At 36.9% G+C, this 15,659-nt stretch overlaps 2 long non-coding RNA genes across 2 annotated transcripts in view; one reads left to right on the plus strand and one right to left on the minus strand.

The window, feature by feature from the left end:
- The window catches only part of LOC121037838 (uncharacterized), a 318,740-nt gene that overhangs the window by 201,220 nt on the left and 101,861 nt on the right, over positions 1–15,659 (minus strand). The window contains exon 3 of the long non-coding RNA XR_005794019.1: positions 13,056–13,104. This is a non-coding gene — a long non-coding RNA (uncharacterized LOC121037838). The remainder of the gene's footprint in view (positions 1–13,055; positions 13,105–15,659) is intronic.
- LOC121037839 (uncharacterized) lies at positions 13–6,697 on the plus strand. The gene is made up of 2 exons (XR_005794020.1): positions 13–241; positions 6,402–6,697. It is a non-coding gene; the product is annotated as an uncharacterized LOC121037839 (long non-coding RNA).

Below are 15,659 nucleotides of genomic sequence, written 5' to 3' on the forward strand. Positions count from 1 at the left end.
TGGAATTGACAACATATGGCAAAGGGCCTACTTTTCAGAATATTAAGGATACATTATTGTTCTGCTTGGACTGCAGCTCTTATCACTGGAAACCTGTTTTTTGGTCTGAATTTCTGAAGAACCAGAGAATCCTTAGAGAGACAAAGAGACAGACCAAAAAATGGAAAAATAAAATCTATGCTCTACTGAAGAGAACGTTTTTTGTTTGGTTAAATAATCTACAGGATTTTGTGCTAGAAAAGTAAGTAAAAAATACATTATTAATATATTACAGAATTATCCTGCCCTGTGTCATATTAGCCAGTGAAAAAAATCTTTCTCTGTTTGTGTCTAAAAAACCACTTTCTCCAAACGTGAGTTTAGATAAACATTTTATATTTGTTTCTCTTTTTTCTGGTCACAGTGTGGGAATGTGGGCAAATGCAATTTCTCTTCAGTCTCAAAAACAGAAAAGAAGAAAAGTGGTTTCTAAAATGCAGTATGTGCACAGTGGTAATAACCAAATGTCAATAGCTAGAAAAGTATATTGTCTCTTTAAATCAGCAACATTACAAAAGAAAGTTCATTTATTTCTTTGAAGTCATAAGGAAACTGATGGCGACATGAGATATTTCCTCAACCAAAACAAAATAAAAATTAGATATTAAAAACCACTGAATATCAAAAGTTATTATTTCATTTCATGCATTACAATTTACTCTCCCAGACTTAATGATGGGCTCCCTATTTGCTGAGTGAATGTTTAACTAGAAATATTCAGAGCCTTGAGATTTCTCATTAATCATGATCATCATTTCATGCCCCTCAACCCTATCCTCCAAAATAACTGTTCAGTGGTTAAAAATCCTTATCAAAATACCAACAACAGTTTTCAAAGAGCTGGAAAAATCTTAAAATTTGTATAGAACCACAAATGACCCCAAATCGCCAAAGCAATCTTTAAAAAAAAAAAAAGCAAATCTGGAGGCATCACAATTCTGGACTTCAAGGTACATTATAAAGCTATAGTAATCAGAACAGTATGGTACTGGCACAAAAATAGACACACAGATCATGGAATAGCATAGAAAATACAGGGAAAAAACACAATTATATGGTCAATTTATCTGTGACAAATCAGGAAAGAATATCCGATGGAAAAAAGTGTCTTCAACAAGTGGTGCTGGGAAAACTGGACAGCAACATGCAAAAGAATGAAACTGGACCACTTCCTTACACCATACACAGAAATAAATTCAAAATGGATTAAAAACCTGAAACCATAAAAATCCTAGAAGAGAACAGAGGCAATAACTTCTTTGACATTGGCCATAGCAACTTCTTTCTAGATTTATCTCCTGAGATACGGGAAACAAAAGCAAAAATAAACTATTGAAACTATATCAAAATAAAAAGCTTCTACAAAGTGAAGGAAACAATCAACAAAACTAAAAGGCAACCTATGGAATGGGAGAAAATATTTGTAAATGACATATCCAGTAAAGAGTTAGTGTGCAAATATATAAATAACTTATAAAACTCAACAACAAAAAGTCCAAGTAATCCAATTTAAAAAATGGACAGATGAACAAATATTTCTCCAAAGAAGACACACACATGGCCAACAGATACATGAAAAGATGCCCATCATCACTTATTACCAGAGAAACACAACTCAAAACTACAATGATATATCACTTCACACTTGTCAGAATGGCTAAAACTAAAAACACAGGAAAGAACAGTTGTTGGTGAGGATGTAGAGAAAAAGGAATCCTTGTGCACTGTTGGTGGGAATGCAAACTGTTCCACTGTGTAAAACAGTATGGCGTATCCTCAAAAACTTAAAAATAGAAGTACCCTAAGAAGTTGCACTACTGGGTATTTACCCAAATGAAAAAACACTAATTCAAAGGGATACGTGCAGCCCTATGTTTATAGCAGCATTACTGACAATAGCCAAGATACGGAAGCAACCCAAGTGTCCATCAAGTGATGAATGGATAAAAAGGATGCTATTAAAAAAGAAAAAAAAAATATATATATATAATGGAATATTATGCAGCCATTAAAAGAATGAAATCTTGCCATTTGCAATGAAATGGATTCCAAAAAAATATTAAGCAAAAGCATCAACTAATAATCTGCTAAAATCAAACACAAATTGTATATATACATATATACAAAATATAAATTTATATACTTATATATGTGCTACACATTTTAAATAAAGTTACTAATAATGTAAATTATTATAAGGATTTACTATTTTCAACAAAAAGTGTTAGCAATAATTTTTTTAAATAACAAAGTTGGTGGAGAAGTAGTATGATTGCCACTCTAATATACTCTGACAATATTATAAGTTTTCATAGGCTTTCTGAAAAATAGTGAATCAGTTGTGTTAAACTTTGAAATTTTCTGAGCTTTGAACCATAAAGTCACCTTTTGAAAACTTATTCTAAAATACAAAGAAAAGAACAATGTAAGTACCAAATTTCATTTCTTAATAATTTATAAAAATAAAAAAACTTATATATTTATTATCAGGGAAATGTCTAATAAAACAAAAAACACACATAGTATATTATAAACTTTTACATGATAGTGTCACAAAATTTTAATAAAGTGGGAAAATGCTCACTATGTTTTACTATGAAGAAAGCAAGATACATATCTATTATATAACTATTTATTATATATGTAGTGTTATTACCCAAATAGAATTTTCTGTACTACATCTCTTCACTAAACTGTAAGTCATTGGAGGATAGTGTGCTTGTAGACACAGACACATACACATTATTCAGTCTTTCTCAAATGTGTAGCACATTGTCCATGATCAGGACATGTTTTTTAATCACTTGAATAAACCAGGCCAACAAGTATATATACATACTTAAAGGATTAAATGAAATTTATCAAAGGGTTAACAATTGTATGACATGGATGTTTTTCCTCTTTCCGGATTTTTACAATAAGCATTCATTTTATAAAATATTAAAGAAACAATTACTAACTGAAAAGATATTTCCTAGACAACTGTAAAAATTAGAGAAATTTGGGGCACCTAGGTGGCTCAGTCAGTCGTGTCCGACTCTTGATTTCAGCTCAGGTCATGATCTCACAGTTTTGTGAGTTTGAGCCCCATGTCAGGCTCTGTGCTGGCAGCAGGGAGCCTGCTTGGGATTCTCTGGCTCTCCCTCTCTCTCTGCCCCTCCCTCACTCACGCTGTCTGTTTCTCTCTCAAAATAATTAAATGAACTTAAACAAAAAACTAATTTGTTAAAAAAAAATTAGAGAAATTTGAGCAGACTGCTTTCTCTTGAATGTGAATAAACCTGACATTGCTGATGCAGTTCTAATTGATTTTTTTTTTTTTTTAAGCGTCTGGGCAGTGTGTAAAAGAAAGGCTACATATTCTCATTGTGTTTGGGCAGCACCAACAGACAGAAGATGAGTATGTTCAGTCACAATTCCTTGTTTTAGGGCCAAAAGAAAGCTGTTGAATAACAACAGACCCACAAAGGGAAGCAAACTAACAAACACTGGGTAGAACAGATAATCCTCAGGTTGAATCCAAGGCTCCCTGACTAACATGACTGTTGCTCATTCACAAAGAGGAACTTGAGTGTTAGTTGGGATAATTTGGTGTGTCAGAAAAGAATTAAGTCAGGAGGCAAGCTTTCATGCCACTCTGCTACAATCTGTGATTTTTGCAAAGGACTCAGTTTGTAGCCTTGGTTCCCTCTCCTCCGCCCTACCCCCGCAAAACAGCTTAAACAAAGCCCAAATCTCTTGAAATATCTTCCAGCTACCTTATAGATTTGTTACAACACGTGAGTTCCTTAATAAGCCTGTTAGGCTGAAATATTCACATCCAAAATACAGCAGCTGCTCAACATGCATTGTTTTTAAAAGCCTTCCAATGAGGTAACATGATGCCTTCACAAGCCAATGCATATTTTATGGATGGTACTGTGTATTGTTTTTGTACTAATATTAATTTAATGAGCACTTCTGTTTGTTACAGATTGGCTAATACATTTTTTATTTCCTATAGTTTGGGTCAAGCCCTTAAGTAATTGGCCTCTAGACAATTTCACATTCAAGGCACAGTTCTTTAATGGAGATCTAAATAAAGTGTGGTATTAAACAGTCTGCTTATGAAAGAAAACTTCTAATCTGATATCTGCGTCAGATGATGTACCCTGGAGGGTTGCCATCTGGTTCATGTATTTTTAATAATTTCAAGATTAGGTCGCTATAGTTCAGATCTACAGCGTTCTTTGTTTTATTTAGTTGTGAGTTAAAATGAGTCACTGTAAAACTGGAAGAAGCAACTTCCTATGATTGAAAGGGATGTGGGGTAAAATCCCCAATCTACTTGTAATGTCTTTAAAAACAGTATTTACATTTCAAATCTGAGCTTCATTGGAAATCAACACAAAGTGATAAACCTTTCTTTTAAGAATTTACTTGTGAAATTTTACAATATTGGGGCAGTTTTGATTGAACACATTAGTTTAAAAATACTTAAAATTTATTTTAATATTTATTTTTAAAAATAAGGAAAAGTTGACAGGCCCCAAGTAATATTGCTGTTCCTCCTAAGAAACTATATGAAGGAATATCAAAGCTTCTTAGTGAGGCACACTGGATACTGCTGTATCTCTTTTTAGATCACTGGACCAGTATTTCACTAAAGGACAATGAAAAGTCATCCCAACTGACTTAGAGAATTAAGGCTGCTGACAAAATAATTCACTCCCAAAGAGAAAACTATACCAGGGAAAATACAGAGAGTATCTTTTTGTCATCTTTTCATTTGTTTTCTCGATAGAAATAGCAATATTTTTTGTTTACATTTTAAATTTCCTCCTCTCCCCAGAATATCTCCTCTTAATTCTTTATAATTGGTAGTAACAAATCATATTTTGTGCTCGTGCAGTTGGAATTTGGAAATTTTCTGACACAATATGTTCACTGAAATTGTTAGGTATGTTATAATTTGACATATTACCAATTTAAAAATTAAAAGTTATATTTAAAAATCCTACATATTACTTTTTACTATATTTTAGTGTTCTTATTGAAGACATACAGTTTCATTTCTACACTAAAGAACACAGAATGAAGTTAAAGGAGAAATGTGAAAACATTTCTACATCCATCCCTCAGAGAAAATCACTTAACAGTGATTAATGTTAATATATTATCTTCCATTTATATATATGTTATATATATAATTAAAATAATATGCTTTTGATAGACTCTACTGTAGAGCAATTTTGTTCAGTTAACATTAACTATTCTTTAATGTCATTTCAAATGACCATGTTATATGGTATCCTATTGACACAATTTATTTAACTCTCTGTTGCTGCATATTTATGATGCTTTCAGTATTTCACTCTTACTAATATTTTTTTTTTTCAACGTTTATTTACTTTTGGGACAGAGAGAGACAGAGCATGAACGGGGGAGGGGCAGAGAGAGAGGGAGACACAGAATCGGAAACAGGCTCCAGGCTCCGAGCCATCAGCCCAGAGCCCGACGCGGGGCTCGAACTCACGGACCGCGAGATCGTGACCTGGCTGAAGTCAGACGCTTAACCGACTGCGCCACCCAGGCGCCCCACTAATATTTTAACAGAAATATTTATTCAACTTTCTGAATGGATGCTTAATATAAATCTTAAAAGGGGAAAACAATGGGCCCAACAGACCCTTGTTACATATTACTAAATTATTTTCCATACGGATTCTACTAATTTACACTGACTAGCAAATATAAATCTCACCCCTATCTCATCAGCATTAAGCATACTATTTTCTTTAAGTAGGCTCCACCCCCAGCAAGGAGCCCAAAGCAGGGCTCGAACTCACAACCCTGAGATCAAGATCTGAGCTGAGATCAAGAGTCCGACACTCAATCAAGTGAGCCACCCAGGAACTCCAGCATTAATCAAACTATTATCTTTTAAAATGTACGTTAGTTTGGTGCTTGAAAAATTATTTTATGAATTGGTACTACCACTGAGCTTCAACATATTCCCACATGTCTGTCCAAGTATATTTATTCTTCTATAAGTTTTTTGTTCATGCCCTTTTCTTAGTCTTTAGGAAATTTGCTTTCTTGTGTTTGTCTTTTCTTTACCTAAGGGTATTCACCTTTTTCTGTACTGCTTAAAGGTGGAAAAAAATAAAAACAATACCAATTCTTTACAATTCTGTAAAGAATACAAAGGAAGAGTATGGAAAGGCTTCATACTGTCCCTCGATTTAAAACTTGGCCAATTCGGTGTGGTTCAAAGCTTATGCTCTATTTAACAGAGAGAGCAGGAAAAGGAAGCTAGAAGGAATTCAGAAGTAAAAATTATGTATTTAAGATGTTTTTTATAACATTCTTTTATTTTACAGATAAAGTCAGGCACATAAAAGCTGGTTAATGGCAAGACCAAGACTAAAGACTGAAACTCAGGCCATTGGACCTCTGCTTACTATTAACCCACATTTGGAAAGACAGAATCTTCTAGATCCCTTTGGCACTGTGCCTCAGGCCTCTCCCAGTCAACAGCCAGAGAGCATTGTTCATTTGGGATAGAGAGGAAAAGGATGTTGAATCCATGGAGTGGAGAACACTGCCAAACTGCCATTTTTTCCTCTCTTCTTTCTTTGGGTGTAAGTCTTCATTGACATGAAAAGTATAAATAATGTCCTGAGAGATTCTGGTTGATTTTGTCTTAGGGCTTAAGATTTGGCCAACTTGCTGCTAAGCGTGACCAAAACAGATTTGAATGGAATCCTGTCGAAAGTGGCGATGATACAAAGCTTATTAAAAAGATTTTGGGGGGCGCCGGGGTGGCGCAGTCGGTTAAGTGTCCGACTTCAGCCAGGTCACGATCTCGCGGTCCGTGAGTTTGAGCCCCTCGTCGGGCTCTGGGCTGATGGCTCGGAGCCTGGAGCCTGTTTCCGATTCTGTGTCTCCCTCTCTCTCTGCCCCTACCCCGCTCATGCTCTGTCTCTTTCTGTCCCAAAAATAAAAAACGGAGGAAAAAAAAATTAAAAAAAAAAAAAAAGAAAGATTTTGGCAAGGAGCACCCGGGTGGCTCAGTTGGTTGAGCTTCAGCAGTTCATGAGTTTGAGCCCTGCATCCGGCTCACTGCTTTCAGTGCTGAAGCTGTCAGCTCTGAGCCGACTTGGGATCCTCTGTCCCCCGCCTCTCTCTTCCCCTCCCCAACTTGGGCTCTCACTAAAATAATAAAAATAAAAATTGGTAAAATCTTAATGAACTTTAAATTCTAAAGTACTGATATTTAAAAGGAGTGCTTAATAGCAGAAAGATAAATTATACAGGGCACCTGGGTGGCTCAGTCGGTTAAGCATCATTATCTCACTGCTTGTGGGTTCGAGACCTGCCTTGGGCTCTGTGCTGACAGCTCAGAGCCTGGAGCCTGCTTCGAATTCTGTGCCTCCTTTCCCTCCACCCCTCCCCTACTCACACTCTCTCTTTCTCCCAAAAATAAAATAAACATTTTAAATTTTGAAAAAAAAAAAAAAAGATAAATTACAATAACTGAATCAAGGGCACAATCAGAAAATGCCTGCTCTGGAAACTCATCCAGTTCTCAACTATTCCTGTTTTGGATAAATCCAATTGTGGTTCCCAAATCCACTGGTGTTCTTATGAGTTTGTGTTTCTTCTTGCACAAAGATAGCTACTAGGTTCTGTTATGTGTTTCAATTCAAATCATTTGGACCACTATGTGTAGAAGAATTCTGAGCCAACAGTGGAAAACATCAGAGCTACAATGATCATTAGGCCATGTCTGCCATCTGTCCAGGAGAGAAGAGCCATAGCTACACATTTGTCATATCTCTGCGCCATCGTCAATAATCAGCAAAAGGCGTGATGGAAATGGTGTTGGTGGGCACAGAAAGAGTAGAACAACCCATTTCCTTGCACTGTGGGTGTAGTACACTTAATTACACACCTTATCCTCGATCCTGTTCAGGGACACCTTACAGAAAAATAAAAGTCATCTTGGAGCTTCCTGCCCATGAATGTAGGACTTATTTTTAAATCTCCTTTAGAAGAAGAACAATTTCTAATTTAACTTCTCAGTTGTCTCCTTTATAGATTTATACTGAAACTATCCTCCAACATTTTGTACAAATGATACAGAAAAGGCTTTTCTCTCCAGTTCAGTGAGTTGAACTGACAGGAACAATCAGCATAGATATAATTACAGCAGTTAATTCATGCCACTTACCAGAAGCACTAATAGTTTATAGTTATAAACTGTTGACTATTACTATCTGTTCAATGAAACAAAAATAAAACTGCAAAATAAGAGTTACATCTCTCAAGAAAAGTAACTTGTAAATGAAATATAAATATAACCCTGAAATAACTTCCACATTTATCAAGAAAAAGTAATTTATACTTTTTAAAATATGCAATTTACTAATAGCTCCTATAATCACAGTAATTCTCACATGAGCAGAGAGCACATGCTCATAACTTTGTAGCTGGCAGTTCATTGAACCAATCTTTTTTGTTGTTGCTGCTGCAATTTACATCCTGATTTTAACACTCATATATTCTAAAAAGAAATGAGTGAATAAATTGAGTTTTATTCTTTAAAGTGTCTTCATATTCAACTCATGTATCCCTTTTGAAGTAAAATCCATCCACATATTACTATTTCCAGCACACATACTAAAATTTTCAAGGCATGTGTCAGACCCCTGGAAGAAAAGAATTCACCATGGTGCCCATAAAAATGGCTCCTGAATCCATTCAAACAGACCTCTTTGAGTTTCAAATATACATTTCCAACCTTCTGGTAGACCCTACAACAATGCCTAAGGTCCACATTTTTATTCAAGTATCACCAACCACAGTTAGCCAGAAAAGGTCTGTTTTTCATTCTTCCCTTCCCCATTTATCCCACATGTGGTAAGTCATCAAGTCCTTTTCCATAATATTATTATACCCTTTATTCCTCTCATTCCTATAAAGAATCACAACACTAACCACCAAATCAGGAGACTGAATCCAGTCACCAGCCCCAGCCTACACCCCGTAGAGTACAAAATGCAGACAACAAGGAATAGTATATAAAACCCTGCTAGGCTGCCCTTAGCATCTCAGTTTAAAGACTCCAAGTCCAAGTTGTCTCATGAAGCAGCTCTCATCATCCACTGTCATATCTGGTGAGCCTGCTAAGCTCAGAGGTCAGGGGTGGGAGCAGATGGTAGAGATCGCAGGGTTACTGTCCTTCCTTTTCTTTCATTTATACACAGTGATGAGAAATTTTAAATGGCAAGGCATTTCCTCAACACCAGTGGTGCCTCTTTGGGAAAACCTGAAAACTTGTGAGTACATACTTTCCTCCCACCACCAACCTCCATCCTTAACACAAGTGTTGGAAAGACAGTGCTCAACAGAAGGTTTCAAGAGGGAGCCCCCCACACACACCATTTTTAGTCCTAAGTGAAAAATGCTATTTGTCACACCTTGCATCCAGATATTGTGAAATACATCCACATAATCCTATAAAATGAACCAAGGCTCCTTGGAATGAAAGGGAAATAGCAGTTTCATGGACTGAGACGGTAAATATACAAGATGAGCCTGGAGCATCTTATGGTGACAGAGAGTAAGAATGTGCCCTCCCCCCAAATAATAATCATCACAATGATGGAGATGTGTCAGAGGAACACAGGCAGGCATCAGACATGCAGAGACAAGAGGCGACCAGATGCACAGATTCATGAGACCACATCTGATGTGCAGATCTATGAAATGATGTGGGCATACAACCTCCAGTGAGCTAACCTGATGACTGCTTGTCTGGAATAAGACGGGTACACACACCTGCTGCAGGAACCGTCCTGAAAGTTGTTGGGACACCACCGCTGCTAAGTCAGTTTTAACTACAAAAGGCACAGAGAAGAATCAGAGGCTTTCATTCTACATTGACCTAAGCTTTTGACTTGGAGTGAAAGCTCAGAGTAATAGTAGAGGTGGATTGGGTTCTTGTTTGTTCTGTTAAAAAAGTGATCTGCTTAGGACTGACTTTGTGTACAACAGCCTCAGTAACAGCTGATGTGGGAATGTAGGTACAATACATACAGAGGTGATTTATAACCCCCCATTTCCCGAACCTTAATCAGGCCCTTCCGGCCTTTTTTTTTTTTTTTTTTAAATTTTTTTTTCAACGTTTTTTATTTATTTTTGGGACAGAGAGAGACAGAGCATGAACGGGGGAGGGGCAGAGAGAGAGGGAGACACAGAATCGGAAACAGGCTCCAGGCTCCGAGCCATCAGCCCAGAGCCTGACGCGGGGCTCGAACTCACGGACCGCGAGATCGTGACCTGGCTGAAGTCGGACGCTTAACCGACTGTGCCACCCAGGCGCCCCAACGGCCTTCTATACCATACATGAATCTGATCCCAGCAGTAAACTATTTCTACATTATACAAGATTCCCTGAGAAACCCAAAGCAAATATGCACCCATATGTGCATGCTCTGTCTTGAATAAACAACAGATCTAATAGTAACAAGAATAATTGTATTAGGTTTCTAAAAATTTCATGAGGAAACGAGTCTCTGGTTCTTAACTAGATGTGTTTGCATCTTCCAATGATGTTTCAGTTCTTGTATCATTTTTTGACAAGATTATGATTTTTTTTTTTTACATTTACAAAGGTAGGGCACAATTCAGACTGTAGAGAGTGATATTCAGGGGCACCCTGAATATTTCATGTCACTGAACCAAAGAAAAGACATAACCTCAAACCAAATATATATTTTGCATGCAGGCAAAATTTGGCCCTGCCTGATCTCCTAATACCTTGTTGGAGTCCATTTACTGATACATTGTCTACGGCTGGTTTCACACTACCACTGCAAAGCTAAGCAGTCCCAAGAGAGATAGCATGGTCCACAGCCAAACATATTTACTACGACCTGGTCCTTTACAGAAAAAATTTTCCATCCTCTGATGCAGAGAACAAGATGCAAGTATGTTACTATCGAGAAGATTCAAAGTGTTGTTCTGTGATTGTTTTCCTTTTCATTCCTGATTTTTTTCATAATCAATATTAAAAAAATATTCTACCATGTCTCAGTTAAGCTATTAGTAAAGCAAGAGCAAGGTCATTTCTCTAAATTGGGACCAGAAAGTTGAAGGATAAGCAGGGTCCCTGGAGGCTATAATGGAGACAGCAAATAATCCCAAGGTGATGGTGAAAGCCTCAGAGGGCAGCTCCACCATGAGATTCTCCTCCAGTGCCAACCTCCACAGTCAGTGTTTATTTTTGCTTATTTTTTTCCAAACAACAAAGATATATTTGTTTATTTCCTTTGTTTTTCACTTTATTAATTAGTTGTGATGGGGTAAAATTAACATATAATAAAATTCACTAATTTTATGTGTACAGCCTTAAATGTGCATGGTGTCAAGACCACCACCATCGTAATATCAAACATTTCCATCACCCCGAAAAGTTCACTCATATTCGTTTGTCATCAATCCCTTCCTCCGCTTCCTGGCCTTGGTGACCAGTGATGTGCTTTCTGTCATTAAACCTTCACCTTTTCTAATTTTTCATATAAAGGGACTCATAAAATATAGAGCTTTTTAAAATAAGAATTGCGTATGTTTAAGTTGTACAACATGATGAGCATACACACATACACAGTGAAATGATGACTGCAAAGTGAAATGAGCCAGACACAGAAATCTCACTTCTATGTGGAATCTAAAAAAGTTGAATACAGAGAAGCAGAGAGTAGAACCATGGTTACCAGAGAAAGGAGAGGTAGAGGAAATGGGGAGATGTTGGTCAAAGTTGCAGTTACACAGGATGAGTTAAGTGTACAGATTAAATATTACAGTGTGATGACTATAGTTAATAATACTTACTAAATATTGAAAATTTGCTAAGACAGTAGATTCCAGATGTTCTCATAACACACAAAAAAATAGTAACAAAGTCAGCCGATGGCATGTTAATCAGCTTGACTGTATTTCACTATGTAAAAGGTAGTGTTTCTTTAGTCTTCCTGCATTTTTATGTTATTATTTACAGTATATTTGTAACCTACTTATAAAAAATTAAGTTTACAATAATCAAACACATAAAATCGAGTTATTTTGACAGAAGACTGTAGGGGGCACCTGGTGGCTCAGTTGGTTGAACTTCAGACTTGATTCTAGCTCAAGTCACGATCCCAAATCATGGAATCAAGCCCCACTGCTTGAGATTCTCTCTATCTCTCCCTCTGCCCTTCCCCTGCTCTCTCACACACTTTATCTCACTCTCTTTTTTCCTTCTCTCTCAAAATCAAAAAAATTAGAACGTTAAAAATAAATAAAAGAAGACTGTAGAGGAGATCTAAAATCACACGATATCCTTTCACTAAGAATCATATTCCCAGTTGACCACATATTCAGAACAAGCTCTATCTTCAAACCGCTGTGGCTAAGACTATGTTAACATAATCAGGACACAGTCTGCCAGATGGTAATAGTATTTACAATCTTAGATTCTGTTCTAAAACATGAATGGCCTTCCTGTGTGTTCAGTAGGGCTAGCTCTCACTTGTGTTCCTTATTCACTCACTCGTTCATTCAACAAACATTCACTGATCCTTCCCCGTTCAGAGCACATCTACAGCACAAGGCAAGCTCTTTCCGAAATTTTTCCCAGGGTATGTGGTGGGCTCCGATGCAAGTGCAGAAGTTTTCCAAGTATACACAAGATAAAACTATTTACAAAGTGCTGGTTTTGTCAATCTTGAAGAGTTCCGAGAAAATCCCCCATGTTCTCTACCATTTAAAAATGAGCTTAGAAAGTAGAGCAACCATGAGCAATCAAAAAAAAAAAAAAAAAAAAGGAAAATAGTAGATACTTGACATAGAAAGCTGCTTCCATTTTTGAGAGGGACATTAGAGACAAGAAAAAGGTCTCAGTGAGGAATGCAGAAGAAGTAGGCATTGGCTAAAGGGACACAAAATATTAGACAAGTTAATGAGAAAATAGTAATGTATCTACTCACTGTGCTTGTGGAAGCATTATACAGACAGTATGAGCTTTTGCTGCATCTCCTAGAAAAGAGGGAGAAATAAATCAGTAAACAAAGACTCTGCCAGCCAAGTATAACCATTCCTTCAACACCTATGAATAAGAGCATCATCATTGCTGTTCTAAAGTGAATTGGCCCCCAACTGATCATTTTCTCCAGAGCCTTGCTTATTCATCCTGGGAATAGCTTTGACTCAGGTGCCCTAACCTGGAGGTGGGTAGTCTGCAGGGTGGCTGAGACCCTCTGGGGCAAACAAGATGATGTTGTTTCTCGAAATGTTCAGTTAACATTTAATAATTCTAAAATGAAATATTTATATTTCACTTTTTAAATCCTGGTGAAATTGAACATGAAAGTCCTTTGCTATGGAAGCAGAACGCATTTGGATGTGCTACGCTAAGGTCCTCAACTACATTCAGCTTTGTAGGGAAAAAGAATCATGAAGTTAGTGAGAGTAAGACCTGGTGTGTTAGCCTGAGTCCCCAAGGTAATCAAAAGAGACAAAGAAAATTGCGACCAGAATGAATGCTTTTATAAGGAAAGAAAGAGGAATGAATGGCCCTGAAATCATAAAAGCTGATTATTTGTTTAGATAAAAGAACTACAAGTAGATTAATTTTATTTCCTTATTGTTATAACCCATACTTAGCTTTCTATTCAAAGCTTCCAAGTCTATACTTGATCTATAGAATCAAATACATTTAAAGTTAAGTGGTTAGCTTGACTAAAATTAGTCACCATGTAATTACTGAAAAGACACGTTCATAACTACAAAAGAAACTACAAAACTCTCTAAAACTCCTTCCATGTTGAGAAAACGTTTATTTCTTCCAGGTTATCATTTTTTTAAAACTGCTCTCAGGGTTGCTAGATTTTTGTGGAGATTTTCATAAGCAAAGCAAGATTTCAAATGGTTTTGTTAAATTCTGTAATTTGCTACAGGATATATTTCTGATTTGCTCCTTCTCTTTTTCTGCCTCCAAATTACATTTTCATTTAGCCTGTGTTGCTCTGCAGTTTACCCCCAAAGCAAGTGATGAGTGAACCATTTGTTTAGTAAATATTTATTGAATAGCTAGCCACCAACGTAGGGCCTGACAAATTGTGCTCAATTAAAAAAAAAAACACTGAATGCAACTTGAATATGTGTCTATTCTGAGGGCATCTTGTAGCCTTTTGGGGATTCGAAGTATACAAAATTCAGGTTCTGACTTTGGGTCTAGAAAATAGAAAACATCATGAAAGTGGTATAGAAAATTATCACATAAATTCAGAGAAGGCAAAACACTTTGGCTGGACATCAGAGAAGCACTCTGATAAAGGAGGCCTTTGAGCTCCAGCTAAAGAGATGTTTAGAATTTAGGTCCATGGAGACACTGGCTAAGGCCATGGGGGGCTGAGGGGACATGGAAAAGCACAGAGCTGTGAAATGTGTATAGACAGCTCAGTTTCCAGCTGGAGACTAAGAACTACACACTGAGACTGAAGGAAGGAATAACATAAAGGCAGAAGAGAAAACTATCAACTCAGTACTTAGCTAAGCATGTCTCTGTCCTGCAACTAGACGGTGTTGAGCACCTACAAGATCCAAGAACTGGTTATGCACAGACAAGTGAAACAAAATTTCTGCCCTTGAGCTTCTCACAGTTCAGTGGTGGAGATCTACACATAATTGAATGGTTTCAGTGTAAGTACTATAATAACAGCAGGCACAGTGATGGAGCAGCTGACTCTGGAGAGGAAAGTCAAGGAAGGCTTCCTGGGAAGACAGAAAGGAAATTCAACCTTGAAGGATAAAAAAGCAGCTATCAGGACAGGAAGGAGGCATGGGTCAGGGAGGCCCTTTGGAGTCAGGCAAGGAGCCACATGTGCAGCCTGTGAAGTGAGGTTTTTTTACCATTACATTTCAACACACTCCTCCAACATGATTATTAATTACAGACCCACTTAAATTTTACTTTATTAGCACTAACTTTGGGAATAGGATATTAAATTTTCATTCACTCAACAAATATTTATTGAGCCAAGCTTTTCCCCCAAGTGTTCTCCACTCTTCTAATTCCTACCCTTTGGCTTTTCTCATGTAGTTTTCTCTGCCTGGCATGTCAGTTTTTTCACCGTCTTTACTCCCCAAACCTCTATTCACCCACAAAGGCCATCTATCCAAAGACCATCATTTTAAGGAAGCCTGTGCTAATATCTCAAACAAATTCCTCCCACCTCTTTTAAGTGCTCAACACACTTTCTTTGTACTACCTTATTACACCTACCCTACTTGTCTTATGGAATTATGTTTATACCATAATTTTTATAAGAACAAATACTGTGTTTTGTTACTCTTTTAATCCTATACAAGACTAGAACAATGTTTTGCAGCACTAACTTTTGCTGAAATTAGCTGGCAAGACTGTTCCAAGAATAAATCACATACATGGGTGGGTCAGTATTGCCCCATTTCCAGACACACACACACACACACGTATATACAGATCCTTACGTAAATGTCTACTGACTTCTGTAAAACCATATCTATCTTCAGCAAAATTTCTTGTAGTATTTGTATTACTGTTCTCCAAG

This window comes from Herpailurus yagouaroundi, unplaced genomic scaffold (assembly GCF_014898765.1).
Source record: "Herpailurus yagouaroundi ecotype Mexico unplaced genomic scaffold, PumYag 164, whole genome shotgun sequence".
In the NCBI taxonomy this organism is placed as follows: domain Eukaryota; kingdom Metazoa; phylum Chordata; class Mammalia; order Carnivora; family Felidae; genus Herpailurus; species Herpailurus yagouaroundi.